General features: G+C 35.6%; 1 protein-coding gene and 1 pseudogene across 1 annotated transcript in view; one reads left to right on the forward strand and one right to left on the reverse strand.

Moving 5' to 3' along the window:
- The window catches only part of MAP4 (microtubule associated protein 4), a 146,441-nt gene that overhangs the window by 91,119 nt on the left and 37,488 nt on the right, over nucleotides 1-17,834 (reverse strand).
- Nucleotides 1,684-1,776, forward strand: LOC116284062 (U6 spliceosomal RNA; annotated as a pseudogene).

Below are 17,834 nucleotides of genomic sequence, written 5' to 3' on the forward strand. Positions count from 1 at the left end.
AAAACCAAAAAAAAAAAAAAAAAAAAAAAAAAAAAAGGTTGCATTACTATCCGGCAAATGAAGTCACTTTTCTTTATCAGCAACTAGGAGTACGGGCTTTATCCTGTACAGGTTAAGTACTGTTTCTTCATGAATCACTTGGACACAGCTCTGTAAACCAAACTACACTTAGCCCTGCTGGCGTGAAAAATACGAACACCTGAATTACTTCCCTGAATTAGCTAGGGGAAGCAGTCCCTCTCTGTGTGAAGACAACCATCTTTACAGAACACCAGACTTTCGATTTTTAAACATAATCCGAAATTAAAAAGAATAATCTACTACAGGCAAAACTGTTAAATGAATAACCAAGAAAATACAGAAATGCATAATATAATAAAGAGCTCTCAGTATATATATAGCACACTAGAAAATAAAAAAAGTGTGCAGGGTACTCTGCTTTCAGAGTCTAATTTAATAGAGACCCTAAAATACTTTCAAAAGGATGAGTGGACATGTGAGCCATAATCTTGACCCGGTAAATGTAAATCAAATAGCAACCCTCAACTGCATAGTATACTATGCTTCAGCCTACTCAGAAATTTATTCTTCCTCATGTCCCCCCATACACACCAATGCTGGGTCAGGCACATGACTAGAGTATGGCCAATCAGAAGACAAAGTGAATGGTTAGAAAAGGCCCATTTCATGACTATATCCCAGAAGGAAGGTCCACAAGTGGCAGTTGTTCAGTTGCCCTGGTTATCTTCTTTCTCAAATCTAAGTGAGCAACTTTCCAATCTTTCTTTTGTTTAGTCAGTCCATTTCTGCTGCTTGCAACCAAAGAATCTCAACTAATATACATAGTCTTTCCCCAACTCTAATTTTTAAAAGCCGAAATTTACTGTCATTCAACCCACTTAATGGCCAGGCATTCCTTTCAAACTCCCCTCCACTGTCTACTTTTCTCCAACAAATGTAGTAACACACAGCAAAGAATACAGTCATTCTATCTTCATTTTTGTCCCTATACACTCTGCTCCTCCCACTTACACTATCTGTGCTACAAATATGAAATTCATAGGCCTTTTTCTTTCAGTTTCCTCCATAGGATGAAGCTGTGAGGCTACTACAACAAAACACACACGGAACAAATACTTCAAGACTCTTGAAAAACCAGAAGTCATCCTATCCCTAATGCCCAAACCCAACACCTAAAAAGCTTTCCTGTATGTTTCAATGTTTTTTTTAACATTTTTATTGATTTATAATCATTTTACAATGTTGTGTCAAATTCCAGTGTTCAGCACAATTTTTCAGTCATTCATGGACATATACACACTCATTGTCACATTTTTTTCTCTGTGAGTTATAACATTTTGTGTATATTTCCCTGTGCTATACAGTGTAATCTTGTTTATCTATTCTACAATTTTGAAATCTCAGTCTATCCCTTCCCACCCTCCACCCTCCTGGTAACCACAAGTCTGTATTCTCTGTCTGTGAGTCTATTCTGTCCTGTTGTATAAAGTATAAGAATAATGGCATAGCAGCTTAAAGCAGCACATATAATAAAAGTGGAAGGAGGGAGGAGGGTATAGCTCAGTGGTAGAGTACCTGCTTAGCATGCATGAAGCCCTGGGTTCAACCCCCAGTACTTCCATTAAATAAATAAATGAAAATAAGCCTAATTACCTCCCCTACTTCCACTCCAAAAAAAGTGGAATGATACAGAGAACATTAGCATGACCCCTGGGCATGGATGACACACAAATTCGTGAAACGTTCCTCATTTTTCACAACAATGTAGATGTACTTAACATTTTTTAACTATACACCTAAAAATGGTTAAGGTGGTTAATTTTATGATGTGTATTTTACCACAATTAGATTTTTTCCATTAAAAATGAGATATACAAAAGAAAAAATAAGCTAATATTAGAGACAATATACTCAAAAAATATTCAATTAATCCAAAAGCACACAGAAAAAGAACAGATAGAACAGACTAGTAAGATGACAAATTTAAATTCAACCATATCAGTAATTACCATTAAATATAAATAGCCTAAATACACCCAGTTAAGACAGGGACTTTCAGATTGAACAAGAAAAAGATCCACCTATACATTGTCTACAAGAAGTCCACTTTTATTAAATACAAAAAAAAAAAAGGCAAGGATGTGGAGAGGTTGGAACACTTGTATATTGTCAGTAGGAGAAGAAAATGGTACAGCCACTATGGAAAACAGTATAGCAGTCTCTCAAAAAATTAAAACTAGAACAATCATAAAACCAGCAGTTCTACTTCTGGACATATACTTGAAAAAGAATTGAAAGAAGGGTCTCAAAGAATATTTGTATATCTATCTTCACAGAATCATTATTCACAATAGCTAAAATGTAAAAGCAATCAAAATGTCCATGGATAGATGAACAGATAAACAAAATGTGGTATACACACACAATGGAATATTATTCAGCCTTGAAAAGGAAGGAAATCCTGACACATTTTACAACATAAATAAACCTTGAGGACATTGTGCTAAATGAAATAAGCCAATCACAAAAAGACAAATGCTATATGATTGCACTTATATGAGGTACTCAGGATAATCAAAATTATAGAGACATAAAATAGAATGGTAGTTGCTGGAGGCGGGAGGGAAAGGTTATGGGAGGGTTATTGTTTAATGGGTAGTTTCAGTTTTGCAAGATGAAAAGGATGGTGGTGACAGCTGTACAACAATATGAACATACTTCATGCCACTGAACTATACACTGAAAATTGGTTAAGATAAAAGAAAAAGGGGCTTGAAAGTAAAAGGACAGAGAAAGATATATATGCAAACATTATTTAAAAGGAAGCTAGGGTAGCTACATTAATATAAGACCAATTAGACTTCAGAACAAACAATACTACCATCAATAAAGAGATATATTACATAATGATAAAGGGGTCAATTCATCAAGATAAAACAATCTAAATGTGTATGCATATGACAACAGAGCTTTAAATTTAAAATACATGCAACAAAACTGGTAGAACTAAAAGGAGAAAAAAACCAAATACACAAATATACGCAAAGCCTTCTTTCTTCCTTCTGTCTCAGTAATCATTACAACAAAATTTTTTCCTTAGTATTACTATTTTTCTTGTGCAAGTAGCCCATCATGGTGCGAAAATGCATAATTAAAAATTAAATGCACTGTAGGTTTGTACAGCTTACTAAAATCATTCTTTCAAGAGCAAACAAGATTTGGTACAGTCTTAGGAATTTACTACAAATTATATGGATTTCAGTAACCATGCAGTAAGAAAAACAGAAACCCATGAAATATTGACTCATTGAATTCAACTAAATTTTATTAAAAACTCAACATAAATATTATTTATATACTCATGTACAAACAAAATTCTGAAAGGTCAAGTTTCTGAAACTGTAAAGCTTACAATACTCTTTAATAAATAGATTAAATTACAGGTGGGTTTTTTTTTTTTTGCAGGGGGATAAACTTCAATTTCCAAAAACAAGTAAGTCATAAGATTCTACCAAAAATCACACTTTAGTTAATTGTTAACACTAAAGCCAAAAATAAATATAAAAATAATAATGGAAAAATTAACAAAATTAATTCTATTTAGCAATATCTACTAACTACAACAGTGACGTTAAATCTAATTTAGCCAGTCTGTTAGTAAAAAACTAGTGCCGAGAACAAATTAAGTTTATAAAAAGAAATGCACAGAGGGATTTCAGTTATAACATCATGCAAGTTGGTGACTTCTCTCCATAAATATATATGTGTGTAAAGTTGGACAAAATTGCTTTTCTTAAAATCTGCTTTGGGTAAGATCAGTGAGAGTCTATGGCCCTCCTGTCTGGAGTTGCTTCCATCTCCATCCTACCCTACGCCAGCTGGGGGAATTACAGTCTTACCACTGTGGGGCTGGTGACAAAAACCGACAACTCTGCTGTCAAAGGGGGTGACTTGATTCGGGGTGGGAGGCAGAACTCCCATAAGCATGACAGAGCCAAAATAACCACTACTGAATTCAGAATGCAGGGGCTTCCTGGGGGAACCATGCAAAGAGGAGTTCGAATATAATTTCAACTGTTACAAACATCTGAATGGGCATTTTAATGTTCCTATCATAGTCATCGATCGGTATGAGGGGCACACCTATAACTCATTTACAGCACATGAATATGGGTGGGAAGTCCTATTCTAGGCACCACCCAAACTACTTTACATATTAAGTATTACAGTCCCTCCAGATCCTGTCAGGAAAAAATGCTGAAAAATGACTCATTAAAGAACTTTGTAAAAGTCCGACAAATGTCAAAGGGTTCCATAAAAAGGAACTGCTTTTCCTTTTTCTAGCTATGATTATTATTACCAGTTAGCCTTTGAAAGCTGTTATGAACCAAAACCAATAAGGGATGTCTATAATTAAACAGTTTCATACTCAAAGAGAACTTGAAAGGATATCCGTACCATCTTCAACAACATAGAATAAGAGCCCAGTAATTTATTTTTCCTGAAAATATATAATTATAATACTTATTTCATGCAATCTACTCAAAATTTTCCTAATATAGGACATGGGTGAAAACAGAGACAAAAGTGGCAATACTTTTTAAACCTCATTTATCTGAGTACAGATTCTCAAAGGGCAGCTTTTATCCATGGTAATCTTTCCCCTCCCTCCCCAAACCCTAACCTCCCAAACCACTTTCTGAGCTGACATGTGGTTCATGGAATATGAACAGCAGCTTAAATTCAGCCTAAGAAGGTAAAATTGATGGAAAATTAGCTAAAAAGTGGGAGGGTCACTTGGCTCTGAGTGCATGTAGCCAACCACCCAGCATCTACATCTCAACAATTTCTTGTCATCACTTATAAATAGAAGTATGATTTAAGCACACATACGCGCGCACACTCACAATCTACTTATGGAAAACGACCCTGTAAAGGCAATGCCAGTGTGAAGGAAGTGAAAATACTAGCTTTTAAGCAGAAAGCCCCAGTCTTCAATAAACTAAAGAGAAGATTATTCAAATTCATAGCTACTCTATTCTAAAACATGTACAAGCATAATAAATTCTTTAAGTGCTCTACAGATGTGTTAAGCTGATTCTGCAAGTGTTCCAGAACCGATTTTAATAAATTCATGAATGAATGTCATCCCACACTTACAGACTCACTTAAGGTCACTTAGTATTTATGTTTTAACATGTCTAGTTATGTATTTTATGGACAAAAGGATACAACAGTGTTCTTCTCAAATCTGGATATTCAGGAAGATCCAAATTTTCCCTTGTGAATCCAAATTTTCCCTTGTAAATGAGAAGTATCTACTTTTTAAAAAATTCTCATTGACTATACTATTTCTTTTCCATTTGTATAGATAAAGTTAACTTTAGATGGATTTTTTAATAGGAGGCAAGAAAAGAAAGCTAGTTATAGAAGTTTCTATGCTTCACTGAGGCATTAGTTTAACCTGACTACCACTATAGCTTTGAGTGAGTCACCCTCAGGGGCTGAATTCCCTAATCTGTAAAACGAGAGTAGTTGTTAAATGATTCTTGGGGTTGACTAGTCTATAAGCTACTTATAACTCAGTTTCATCACTTGAATTAGAAATAAATAAATTTCATTTAGGCACTCATTGTGACTGTGTGACAATTATTTTATACATTAAGTACTCTCAATTATAACTGGGTTCAGATTTATTAAAAGGCAAAATCTTTTTTGCAAAGGGAGAGACTAAAAACAAACTCCCCAGTGCACAGAGCCTGCTTGAGCAAATGTGACTAGAGCTTAAGAGACTCCACCCAGTTCTGGCTAACATCAAAGGAGACTCGACACCTCTCTGCCAGAAAATAAGCCCCATATTATTTAACCAGGCACCAGGAGAACACATTTTTCAAGCATAGCACTTTGGACATCTGATCTTTCACTCTGACTACATGTCTGAAGTGAAACTATCCAGCGAGAGGGTTTTGAAAATAAGTAAACCAAGGCAAGAGGAAATGACAGGACATGATGATAAAGCATAAAAGAGAATTTTGGTCTCTTGACTGTGCTCTAACTATTAATAGCTATGTGCTCATAAAGAGCAAATAGGAATATACAATGAGATCACAAGCATCTTCTCTGTTGTATGGTTTACTTTAGATCACACTCTGGAATTAATTATTAATAAATAAAATATTTTCTAAATAAGGAATTTGGGATTGACATACACATACTACTATACATAAAACAGATGAACAATAAGGTCCTACTATATAGCACAGGGAACTATATTCAGTATCTTGTAATAACCTATAATAGAAAATATGAAAACATATATATAGATATATATATGTAACTGAATCACTTTGCTGTACATCTGAAACTAACACAACACTGTAAATCAACCCAGATAGTATGGGCAACTTTTCAAGTTTCCAGAAGCTCTCTTAAAAATTTTAGGTCAGCCTTATCTACAGTCACTAGATGGGATCCGTGCTGATTCTGTCTGATGAGAAATTAGCAATCTAGGCCTGTTCTTGCCTCTGTCCTCCCCTACTTAACTCCCCTCACCCCAACCCCTGACCAAAGGTGCTGCTTTGAAACTAACCTGGAGGAAGAAAACTTATGAAAACGAAAAACAGATGCCTAATTCCCAACAACATACTCAAGACACTTTTCATAACAACTGTAATATTTTCACTTCACTATCACATTAGCCAAACTTCTACCAAGATTCCTTTGCGGCAGCCAGCATTCTCTTTTTAGAAGCATAAAATCCTATTTCACAATTTAAAGGGGATATACACCCCTTGAAGGACTATCATTCCACCTTGTGTGAATTTAATTATCAAGCAGCTTTCCTCCTAACCCCAGAGATAAATTCCATTGAAAGTGTCTGGGTTTCTGGTTTTAGAGTAAAAGGGGATAAACATAACTGAGAAACATGGAACATTTCAGGGGACAAAGCAGACCTGGATAAAGTATCAAAGAAGGGAGAGGGTATGTGGGCCTAGAGGCCCTAGGAGGTTGAAAAAAGGAGTAGGGGGAGGTTGGAATGGGTAAGTGATATAATGCCAAAGGCAAGCTCAACACCTTTCAAAACAATGCTTCTTGTCGGTTTTAGAAAAAGGAAGAAACTTTCTTCTCAGTAACCTGGACTAGTTTGGAAACAAAATTATCATTCATAACACTGTTTATCTAAGGGAAATATATTCTGAGTTCCAAATAACCAATTAAATAAATAAATGTTTAATAATTTCTAAAAGTAGGAGACTGTTCATAATACTCAAAATTTTCTCCACGATTGATATTCTTTCCTGTTTCTCGGGGGTGGGATGGAGGAGTGAGTTATGGACAAGACACAGAACTGTACAGATAAGTGGGCTAACATTTTCTTCTACATTTTTTTTTTGCATGACAGAGAATTCTGAGCCAGCACTAAGCACATATCCCAGGAGAGTGCTGTGGCCAAAATGCAGTATTTGTTCCTCAGGCTTGGAAGAAACCCAGCATCCCAGATAGTCCCAGAAATCATTTATAATCTACCACGGTTAGGGATATAGCCTGCATTGTAAAGATTTCATATTCAACATGAGACTTGTTAAGTTTGCCTAGCAAGCTTTCAGTTACTAAATGGGGACTTTATTCCTCAGATTTCTTTTAATGAATTTCTTTCAGAGGCCTATTACATATCAAGCTGAACCTTATTTGTCTGGGGGCAGTGTTCTGTTTGTAATTTATTTAACTTGAAAACATTGATTTCTACTTTCAATCAAAACAGTGTTTCACTCAAGTAAAACAAAATCTTTCTTAAGGACCCCTAGGGAAATCAGCTACCATCTTATACAGCTCGCAGGCTCATGTGATCCCTGAGGCTACTCTGCATTTCTCCTGCTCCTCCCCAGAACCAGACCAGCAAACGGCAACAGATAGCTCGGCAACATCCTGACTATCCTCTAGCGGTAAACTCCGAACCCCCTGTAGACTATATTAACTTTCCACCCCCAGGTGCCTCCCTACGCACGACAAGGACAACAGCTGTACTATTATGAACTGATGGAATTTTCAGGCTCGGCAGGGCTCTGTGCATCACCACCATTTGTCCTGTTCATCATAAGATGGGCAACAGGAGAGAGCCCTTGATTACTAGAATAGCTGAGACCATGGCCCAGTGACATTCCTATATGAAAGAACCCACTGATACATATTACTTCCATGTTGTCCCCAAAACAAAGAGTTCCTTTTCCTACTGCCATTTAGAGAGCATTGTCCTGTAAATATAAAAACACGTATACACATGCACACATAATTCACATACATAAAACCTTGTAGCCCAAGGCTGAAAGCGTAGTTTGCTTACTTACGGGAACTATCCAGGCAGTTTATATTCGGTCCTGACTGAATGCATTTTGGATCTCTAAACAAGCACCTGCCACATTTCTGTCCAAGTGAATTCAAATCTATTTCTCCAAGAAGAATAATCTACACTAGATACCTCCCACTGTCAGCCATGTGATACAGCCAGCATGCTGTCTGCTGCAGTCTGGTTATGTTCGCCAAAACAAGAGACAATGACACAGCACTTACATTTCTGTTACAACCATCCTTAAGAACAAATCTTCAACTTTATCTCAATTTTTTAATAGAAGAGCAAACCTTAAAATGATTCTCAGTAACACCTAATGCCCCCAAATTTTGAAAAAAAGAAACTTATTAAAAAAACTTTACTATTCATTACAGTTAAGTCTACTTCAGTCTAACAGGCCAAACCACCTCCCCCCAAAAAACCCACTCAGAGTTTAAACAAAACTCTGAAACTCATCCCAAAATTATTTATAACCACTTAAGATCTCTAAAGGCTTTAAAAAACAAACAAACAGCAATTCTGATAATCTAGAATCCAATTCCCTCACTTTAACAGATGATAAAAAGAGCATCAGAGAAAACAAATCACTTGTAAATGATACCGGGACTGAGGGTCAGGCTAAGAGGAGATCCAAAGAACACCAGATACTGGATGTGACAGAACTGACCAAATCTTGGAATTTTATAGTCTCTGCTCTTATCTGACACAATATCACTATACTTCAAAATCAGTTTTTTTGTTCTACCTTTTTCTTAAAAGGATGAAGGCAGTTGGGAAGAGTTCTGAATATCAGGAAAACATATCAGTTGATTTAAAAAAAAAAACCCAATAACTGATTTGTTTTGTTTTAAATCTAAACTCCTCAGTGTGATATAAAGGCCACACAACCCTAAGACAATCTAGTCTGATCCCCAACAACAATCATCAGCAGTTTTCCACATGGGGAAGACCCACAGTTTAGTCACATGGGACCAGCTGCCATTTCACAGACACACCACTGATACTATCACTGCACACCTTGCTCCTACTATTCTCCACACTTCAAATTCTCTTCACTTTCTCATTTGTCAAAGCCTTCAAATCAGGTCCGCATTCCATCACCTTTCTGAGATTCTGTTTTAGAATCTGTTCTCCCAGTGCCATTCAGAACTAACACATCATCTATACTTGAAACAAACTCTACAGTCTGATCTGTACTGTAGCTTTATATACCACCAGCTCCTGGAACCTACTCAGTCCCAAAGGGGAAGGACCATGTCTAAGTGATGTGTATATCTTCTCTAGGTGGATTACTTTATACAGAAGATGAGCCAAAACAACAAAAACCAACAAAACAAAGGGGCTACCTAAACAACCAGTTCTAAAATGGTATAACAGAAGTGAATAAAAACTAAGTCTAGTCTGAAATTAATCCATGATGCCAAAGCTACAAAAACTCTTCAGAACTGGAAAAAGAATAAACAGATTCAAGATTAAAAGGTCATCACTAATCAAGACTATCTACCTCATTTCTTCTACTTTCTAAACATAGCTAGTGCCAGAGCGATCACGGAAAGAAAGCCAACAGAGAGTAACCATACAAGCCAGTTCTCCACGCTGGGCATCTTATCATTATTAGGCAGGGCAGTAAAAATAGCTCTCTGCTTTTAGAAAAGCACAACATGATGCAGTGTGGCAAAAACAAATCATTTTTTGTTCAACAGATCAGCCACCACCATCATGTTAACATCACTGAACAAATATTACAACTTTTCTAATTACTAAAATGTTAAATCTCTATCATCTCACTTGCCTCTGCCAAGGAGTAATAAACGTATTGCACAATCTTAAGCTACTCAATTCTGGGGAAACTGGATAAAGAAAAGACAGTCACAACACCTGACCAGCTCTTAGCTTTTGAGAATTATTTCATTTACGAAAAACTTCTCCATGAAGTAGTTTCTCTCTGAAGTTCAGAGCCACAGTATGCCATATTTTATTGTATAAAATGTCAGCGAAAGTGAAGGAGAACGAAAGATAGAACTAAGAAGAGATAGGGATTTGTGCTAATAATTCTGTAATTACTTACTTACTATGTGTCTCTCCTCCAGAGCCAGCCTTGGACTCTGACTTCCCGAATGGGAAGGACAGCATCTTTTTTACCTTTCATAGTGAGCATATAGGATAATAAAGTGACACTCTGTAGGCTCTCACTAAACAGACATGCATCCTATTGGTTGTGCTCTGTTCTGTATCATGACACCAGCCGTCTCTTGCTGGGGTTGACATTTGCCCAGCTGAAGGACCCTTCTGGCTCTTGGTCCTAGGCACAGAATCAGCACTGGGGCACAGCAGCTCAGCTCAGCTCAGCTCCTCTGAGCAGGAAAAGAGGACAGCATCAACGCTGCAGGAGCATTTATCAGGCATTTTGTTGAACAACCTTAGTGGTGGTGAAGTCTTACCTTTAACATAAAAGTACCTTACAGATGCTTTCAAAAAGGGGAGTGGGGGAGCCTAGAAGTACAAATAACACTATTAAGTGAAAACTGAACAAGCAAAGTGAAAAGTCAAAGGAATATTTCAAGTTATTATTTAACATAATTTTTAACATTTTATCCAAAATAGAGGAAAAGATCTGAGTAAAAAGCAAAAGGCCAGTGGAACAGAATCAACCAGGGAAAGAGTTGAGCAATTTCGGTTTTTAAGAGTTGATTCTGAAGAGCAGCCACAATGGAGGGCTACTGAATTAATCAACCATCTACCTAACACAGTACAGGTAAAGTTCACTGCAATGAAACATAGCAAGATTTATAAAACTAAACACTAGAGAGAGATCAAGTTCTCCCATTGTCAGGAGTGTGGTTTACCAGAAGCAGAGCCTTAGATTTTTGTAAATGTGATTTACTGAGGGACTGCCCTCAGGAGAAACCCGTAGGAGAGGGAAGAGAAGTAAACTTGGTTTCAGCTGAAGTTTAGCTGCTCTATCTCCTCTCTGGGAAGCTATGAGGTACAGCTGCACCACAGAGTCAGTGCCACCATGAGGAGGGGCCAGGTTTCTGTAACCCTCACCAGGCAGTCACTGGCTGAGGGATGCACTGGCTGGTTTAGGGGACCTACACAGGGCACCAGCATCATATACTACAGAAGCTTCAACTGTGTAACAAAAAGGAATATCAGACTGGTGTAGGTATATAAATAGCAAGGAAAGTTGACTCTAATCAAAAACCCACTTGTAGAAAATGACAAAAATGTTAATTCACTAAGATTTACTAATATTAAATATTAAGCTTATATATACCTAACACAGCTAACCAAAAATACGTTAAGACTGACAGTAATGAGGAAAAATAGGTGAGCCCTCTCCTTCAAAGGGGGATACTGTAATATACCTCTCCCGGCAACTGACACATCAAGCAAACAAAAATCAGCAAGTATATACAAGATTTGAACAACTCAATATACAAGTTTCAGCTACTGGACTACAGAGTACACCAGAGAAGACACTTTCTCTCCCAGCACACATGAAACTTTCTTTTTAAAATAACTGTATACTAGGAAATAAAGCAAGTCTCATATTTTAAAAATAATTATATAATCTACTACTTTTGAAATATAAATGAGTTAGAAATAAAACCCTAGAAGATTCTTTAATATATTAGGACATTTTAAAACACACTACAAAAAAATAAATAAAAATAAAAATAAATAAAAATAAAAATAAAAAATACAACACACTACAAATAACTCATGAATTAAACCATAACAAAAATGAAAAAATACATAGAACTGAATAATAATAAAAATATTATATAAGAAAGCTTGAGGAATATACCTAAAACGTGAATTTAAGGAACATTTCCAGCCTTGAGTGCTTATATTAGAAAAGGAAGGATAAAATTAATTAGTTAAGCATATACTTTTAAGAGTTAGATAAAAATAAATCTGAATAATCAAAGGAAGGAAATAAAATCATAAACAAAAAAAAGGCACAAAGAAACAGGATTGGAAATCAACAAAGCAAAAGCCCTCTTTGAGGACTAATGAAGTTAACTCTGGGAAGATGGACCAAAAAAGAAGAGAAGGTACAAATGAACAATTTAAGGACAGAAAAAGAATAATCCCACAAATAAAGCAGTGGAAAAAAAATATAAAACTATGCCAACAAATTTGAAGATCAGATGAAAAAGAGTATGTAGTACAAAAACTCATCCAAAACACAATAAATAGAGGAAGGTATAGCTTAGCAGTAGAGCATGTGCTTAGCATGCACAAGGTCCTGGGTTCAATCCCCAGTACCTCCATTAAAAAATAAATAAATCCAAAACACAATAAATAGAAAACCTAAACAGTACTAAACCAGTTAAAGAAATTGAACTAAATCTTCCAAATATACACACATACACCCCACTAAGGGCTTTACAAGAGTCGTGCCAAATATTCAAGGGGCAGATAACGCTGATCTAACACAAACTCTAGAAAACAGAAATTCTCCCCAACTCATTTTATAAGACTAATATAAGTAGAATGTAGTAGTTAGAGGCCCAGATTCACACTGGACCACAAGAAGTTCAAATCTGGGTTCTACCAGTTAGTATCTATGTGACCTTGGGCAAGTTTCTTAACTGCTTTGTTTCAGTTTCCTTGTATGTAAGCTGGGAATAACAGTATTAACTACTTATGGATCTGTTAATACATAAAATATTTAAAACAGTGACTGGAACACTGTTTGGCTTTAGATAATTTGCTATTGATTAATATGATTGTTGGTAGTATGCCCATGAAACTAAAAGCAGACAAAAATACAACATGGGAAAATTCTAAGCAAAAGTAAACTCATGAACTTAGATCAGGGGTCAGCAAATATTTTCTGTAAAGAGCCCCATAGTAAACTGTTTAAACTCTGTGGCCCATAGGATAACTTCCGTCACAAAATAGGCAATCCTTGTTTTGCAAAGTTCTAATATGCACAAATTTCAGCTACCATAGTTTAGTTAGGTAACACCAGTCCTCCAACAACATGGTTCAAGTTTCAGTCACCACAATATATTAACTGTGAGTAATTGCATAAAGCACAAAATTTGCTGCTAGCTTTTCAGTCTATAAACTACTACATAAATAACAGGTGTGCATCAAGATCAGCGACCTATCACATCACTTTTTTCAAAGCCTGTTAGTGACTGAGCATCTGTTACTTGGTCCATGCATAGACAGTTGTGTTGCCTCGCCTTCCAGTGATAAACCCATGTGACATTTTACAAAAAGGATAGTCGATAGAGGGAACTGACCAACAAAAATGCAAGTGCAGCAAAGAACTAAAGAAAACTGACACCACCAAGTGAAGTTCAAATTTAATGTGAATGGAGTTAACAGAGGTAATAGAGCTCTGTGGAAATGTTGACTCTACCACCAATCAAAAGACTGGATAAGCAGCCAGAGGAACTTGGTGGCAGTGAGCTTATCTACATAAATGAGCAAAATGGTTTGGTAAAAAAGATGAAGCTCTCCCAGAGGAAGTGACGCACGCAAGAAATTTCACATTAAAAGAATTCTCGAAGATATTTTGTGACATTGAAAGCACAAAGGATAAAATGCTGGAAGCTGATCCAAACTTTTTAGAAAGGAGGATGACAACCGCCAAAGCATAGGAAACATGCCCATTCCACACTGCAGGTTATAAGAAGAGAAGAAACTACTCTTGACACATTTTTTACTAAAAAATAAAACATTTTAATTCTCAATGTTTCTAATGTTTTATTAAAGTGTACTAAATATTAATTTTCCTGTTTTTCTCTTCATTTCCCTATGCACATGTAACAGGCAACAAGAGAGCTTCTAAAGTTGTTGAAGGTCACAAAACAATCACAACTTCTCCCACTGACTATTAACATTACTTTGTACAGTTTCACTCTGCATGGCATTTTTACAGTCCTGAATTACTGCGCAAAAACAAGGTCCCCACTGACTGTGCACAGCAAGAACTGCCTATACTCAACACTGCCATTACAGTGTGCAAGTTTCAACAGAAAACACATAAATGAGTGCATCTGTGTTACTGTAAAACTTTAAGGACACTGAAATTTGAATTTCATGTGCTCACCTGTCATGAAATATTATTTGTCCTTTTGACTTTCTGTCAATTCTTTAAAATGTGGAAACCATTCTTAGCTCATGGATTATACAAAAACAAGCAAAGCAACCTGAATTTTGACCTGTGAGTCATAATTTGCTGACCCCTGACTTAGATGGAAAAAAAACCCATAAAATAAGTATTAGCAAGCCAAATCTAGCAATGTATAAAGAATACATTTTGGGGGGGAGGGTATTGCTCAAGTGGAAGAGCACATGCTTAGAATGTATGAGGTCCTGGGTTCAATCCCCAGTACTGCCTCTAAAAATAAATAAAGAAATAAACCTAATTACCTTCCCCCAACAACAAAAAATGTTTTAAAAAAGTACATTGTGAACCAAGTTGGCTAATTAAACACTAGAAAATCTATTAATGTAATTCACATCAACAGATACAGTAGGGAAACTAAAAGTTCATCTCTCAACAGAATCAAAAGCCTCTGGAAAGAAGCAAATTAGGATGGGAACATCCCTTATCTAACAAAAGGTATCTATCAAAAAATGAAAACAAAAAGAAAAAACTATCACAAACATAACTCTCTTGAGATCAGGCAGAAATAAGAATGTCTACTGCCGCTTCCAACCAGTATTATGCAATGAGTCAAGAAAAAAAAATTAAAAGAGTATAAGGGTTATAAAGAAAAAAAATAACACTGTCACTATTTGCAGGAAACATAACTATAAAGATATAGAGAAAATCAAATAAACTATTAGAATTAGTAAATGAATTTAGCATGGTTACTGAATTCTGTAAAATTTCAAAACCCCAACTATATTTTCACATACTAACAAAAATGACTGGAAAATTTTTCAAAAATATCATTTAAAATGATCTTTTAAAAAATGACTAAGACATATCTATGATCATCACATAGAAAAGACATCCGTGATCAAACCAAAAAATGAGAAATTAAAGACCTAAATAAATGGCAGGATAGAGCATGAACATGTACGAGGTACTGGAAGACTCAAAATTTTGTAAATGTCAATTATTTCCAAACTGATCTACAGATTGGACATTTCCAAGCAAAATCCCAATAGATTTTTTTCCTTTTAATTCAAACCGAACAGCCAACTCTAAATTGTATAAGAAAATGAAAAGAGCCAAGAAAAACCAAGACAATGTTAGGGAAAAAACAAAGAACTGTATATCAAAACTCACTTCTGGATTGAACCGTATGAAACTGCTGACAATTGATGACCTAATAATGTGGCAATTTCACGTTTCAACCCAATATATGTAAATACAATAATGAAGACGTTGTACTGGCATAACCACCAAGGAAGAGGCCAATACAGAGAACAGTTTTAAAACAGAACCACTACATATGGACAAAATTTATAACCAATGTGACAATGCAGAGCAGTAGGGAAAGAACTGTCTTTTCAATAAACAGTGCTGAGTCAACTGGATATCCAACTACTGGGGAAAATGTATCTTGAGTTCTACCTCACACTATACACAAATATCATTCCAGACAGATGGCAGGTCTAAATGTGAAAGATAAAACAACAAAGCTTCTGAAAGATAATATAAAGAATATCTTCATGCTCATGGGGTATGGAAAGATTTCTTAAAACAGGTCACACAAATCACTAGCCATAAAGGGCTAAAAGTGATAAATTGGACAATATTAAAGGCAAGAATTTATGTTCATCCAAATACTCCATTAAGAGAATAGAAGCAAATCAAAGCTGAAAAACATATACATAATACATAAAAAGAAAGAACTCATATACAGGATGAATGAAGAACTTCTACAAACAAAAAATGAAACGAAACAGCCATCTCTTGCAGGAGACTATTCAAAAATCCAATAAACATGAAAAAGTGCTTACTTTTACTAATCATCAGACTAGGCCAATCAGAACTACACTGAGAGCCAATAAGTACCTGCCAGAATTGCAAAGACAAACAATATTAAGTGTTAGGAAAGATGAGCAGCAACGGGACCTCTCACATACTGTTATAATTTGACACAATCATTTTAGACTAAAGTATGTCATTATTTACAAGAATTTGTGTATCCTTAAACCCAGGCTTTCCATGTCTAGAAATATATCCTAGTTAAATTCTTGCAGCCATGTACAAGAATGTCAAAGCAGTATTATTCTAACAAGAATATAAACAATTCAAATGTACATCAACAGAGAATAGGATAAATTTTTATTTATACACATACTGAAATCAATATAGCACTGAAAATGAATTAACTATAGATATACACATCAACGTGTATGAATTTCAACACACAGTGTTAAAGAGTCATATATCTGTACTCTGTTGAAATAAACACAAAGAAGGGCACAGAATTCAGGACAGTGATACAAGAAAATCAATAGGGAAAAGACAAATAAGGGGCTTAGAAAAGTCCGATTTTGTTAGCTTTTAGATTCATGGATATTTATCTTTTTATTATTCTTTAAAACTTGCATCTATTTTACATACAAAAAGGTACATATAATGTATCACAGCAAAAAAAAAGGGGTGGGGAGACAGGGATGGTGGAGGGCACAGAGAGACAGGGACATAAGGGGAAAAGAGAAAAAAAGGAAAATTTCCCAAGCAATATCTACTAAGTTATGAGAAACAGATTGGCTTCTGACTTCTAATAGCAACACTGGATGCTAGAAAGCAATGGAGAGATGCCTTTAAAACTGAGAGAAATTATTTTGAACCTAAAGTTTTATATCCAACCCATCTAAGAAGTCAGGACGAAAGTAGGAAATTCAAACATGCAATAAATCCAAAAAGTTTATTTTCCAGACATCCTTTCTGAAAATGAACATTCAGCACAGTCTCCAGGAAAATTACAAATGACAAATGAACACAGCATCCTAGGAAAACCACAATATTCAAGTAACAGTACAATTAACCTACAAGAGAAATGAAAAGAAATCTATGATGATGGTGGTTATGCACTAGGATCTGTAACAACTCTGTACAAAATGAATCTTTCCAAAAACAGTATAACTGTACAAAGCTGAAAGACCTTAGATAAGTGCTGCAGATAGCCTATATTTTTCTGCCAACAAGAAAAAAAAGGCAATTAAAAGTGAAGGGAGAGATCTGCCAGAGGGGGAACTACAAAAGAAACTATTGATTCAAATACAATGCAAACTGAAGTATGGCATTATTTTCAGCTAATGATATAGTTTAAGAAAAAGTGAATTTAATACTTTGGCTCTAACAACAGATGGATCCATGCGGAATGATATGTTTTGTACTTAGGTTCAAAAGGATATATATAATGAATCACAGAAAGAAAGGGGGGATGATAATTAAAATAGCAGCTGAAATCAAACCTGAAAAGCTTTTGCTGACTCTCTAAGTTTAATCTTAAGTGGGCAGAAGGCAAAG

Source organism: Vicugna pacos, chromosome 17 (genome assembly GCF_048564905.1).
Source record: "Vicugna pacos chromosome 17, VicPac4, whole genome shotgun sequence".
NCBI classification, from domain to species: Eukaryota; Metazoa; Chordata; class Mammalia; order Artiodactyla; family Camelidae; genus Vicugna; species Vicugna pacos.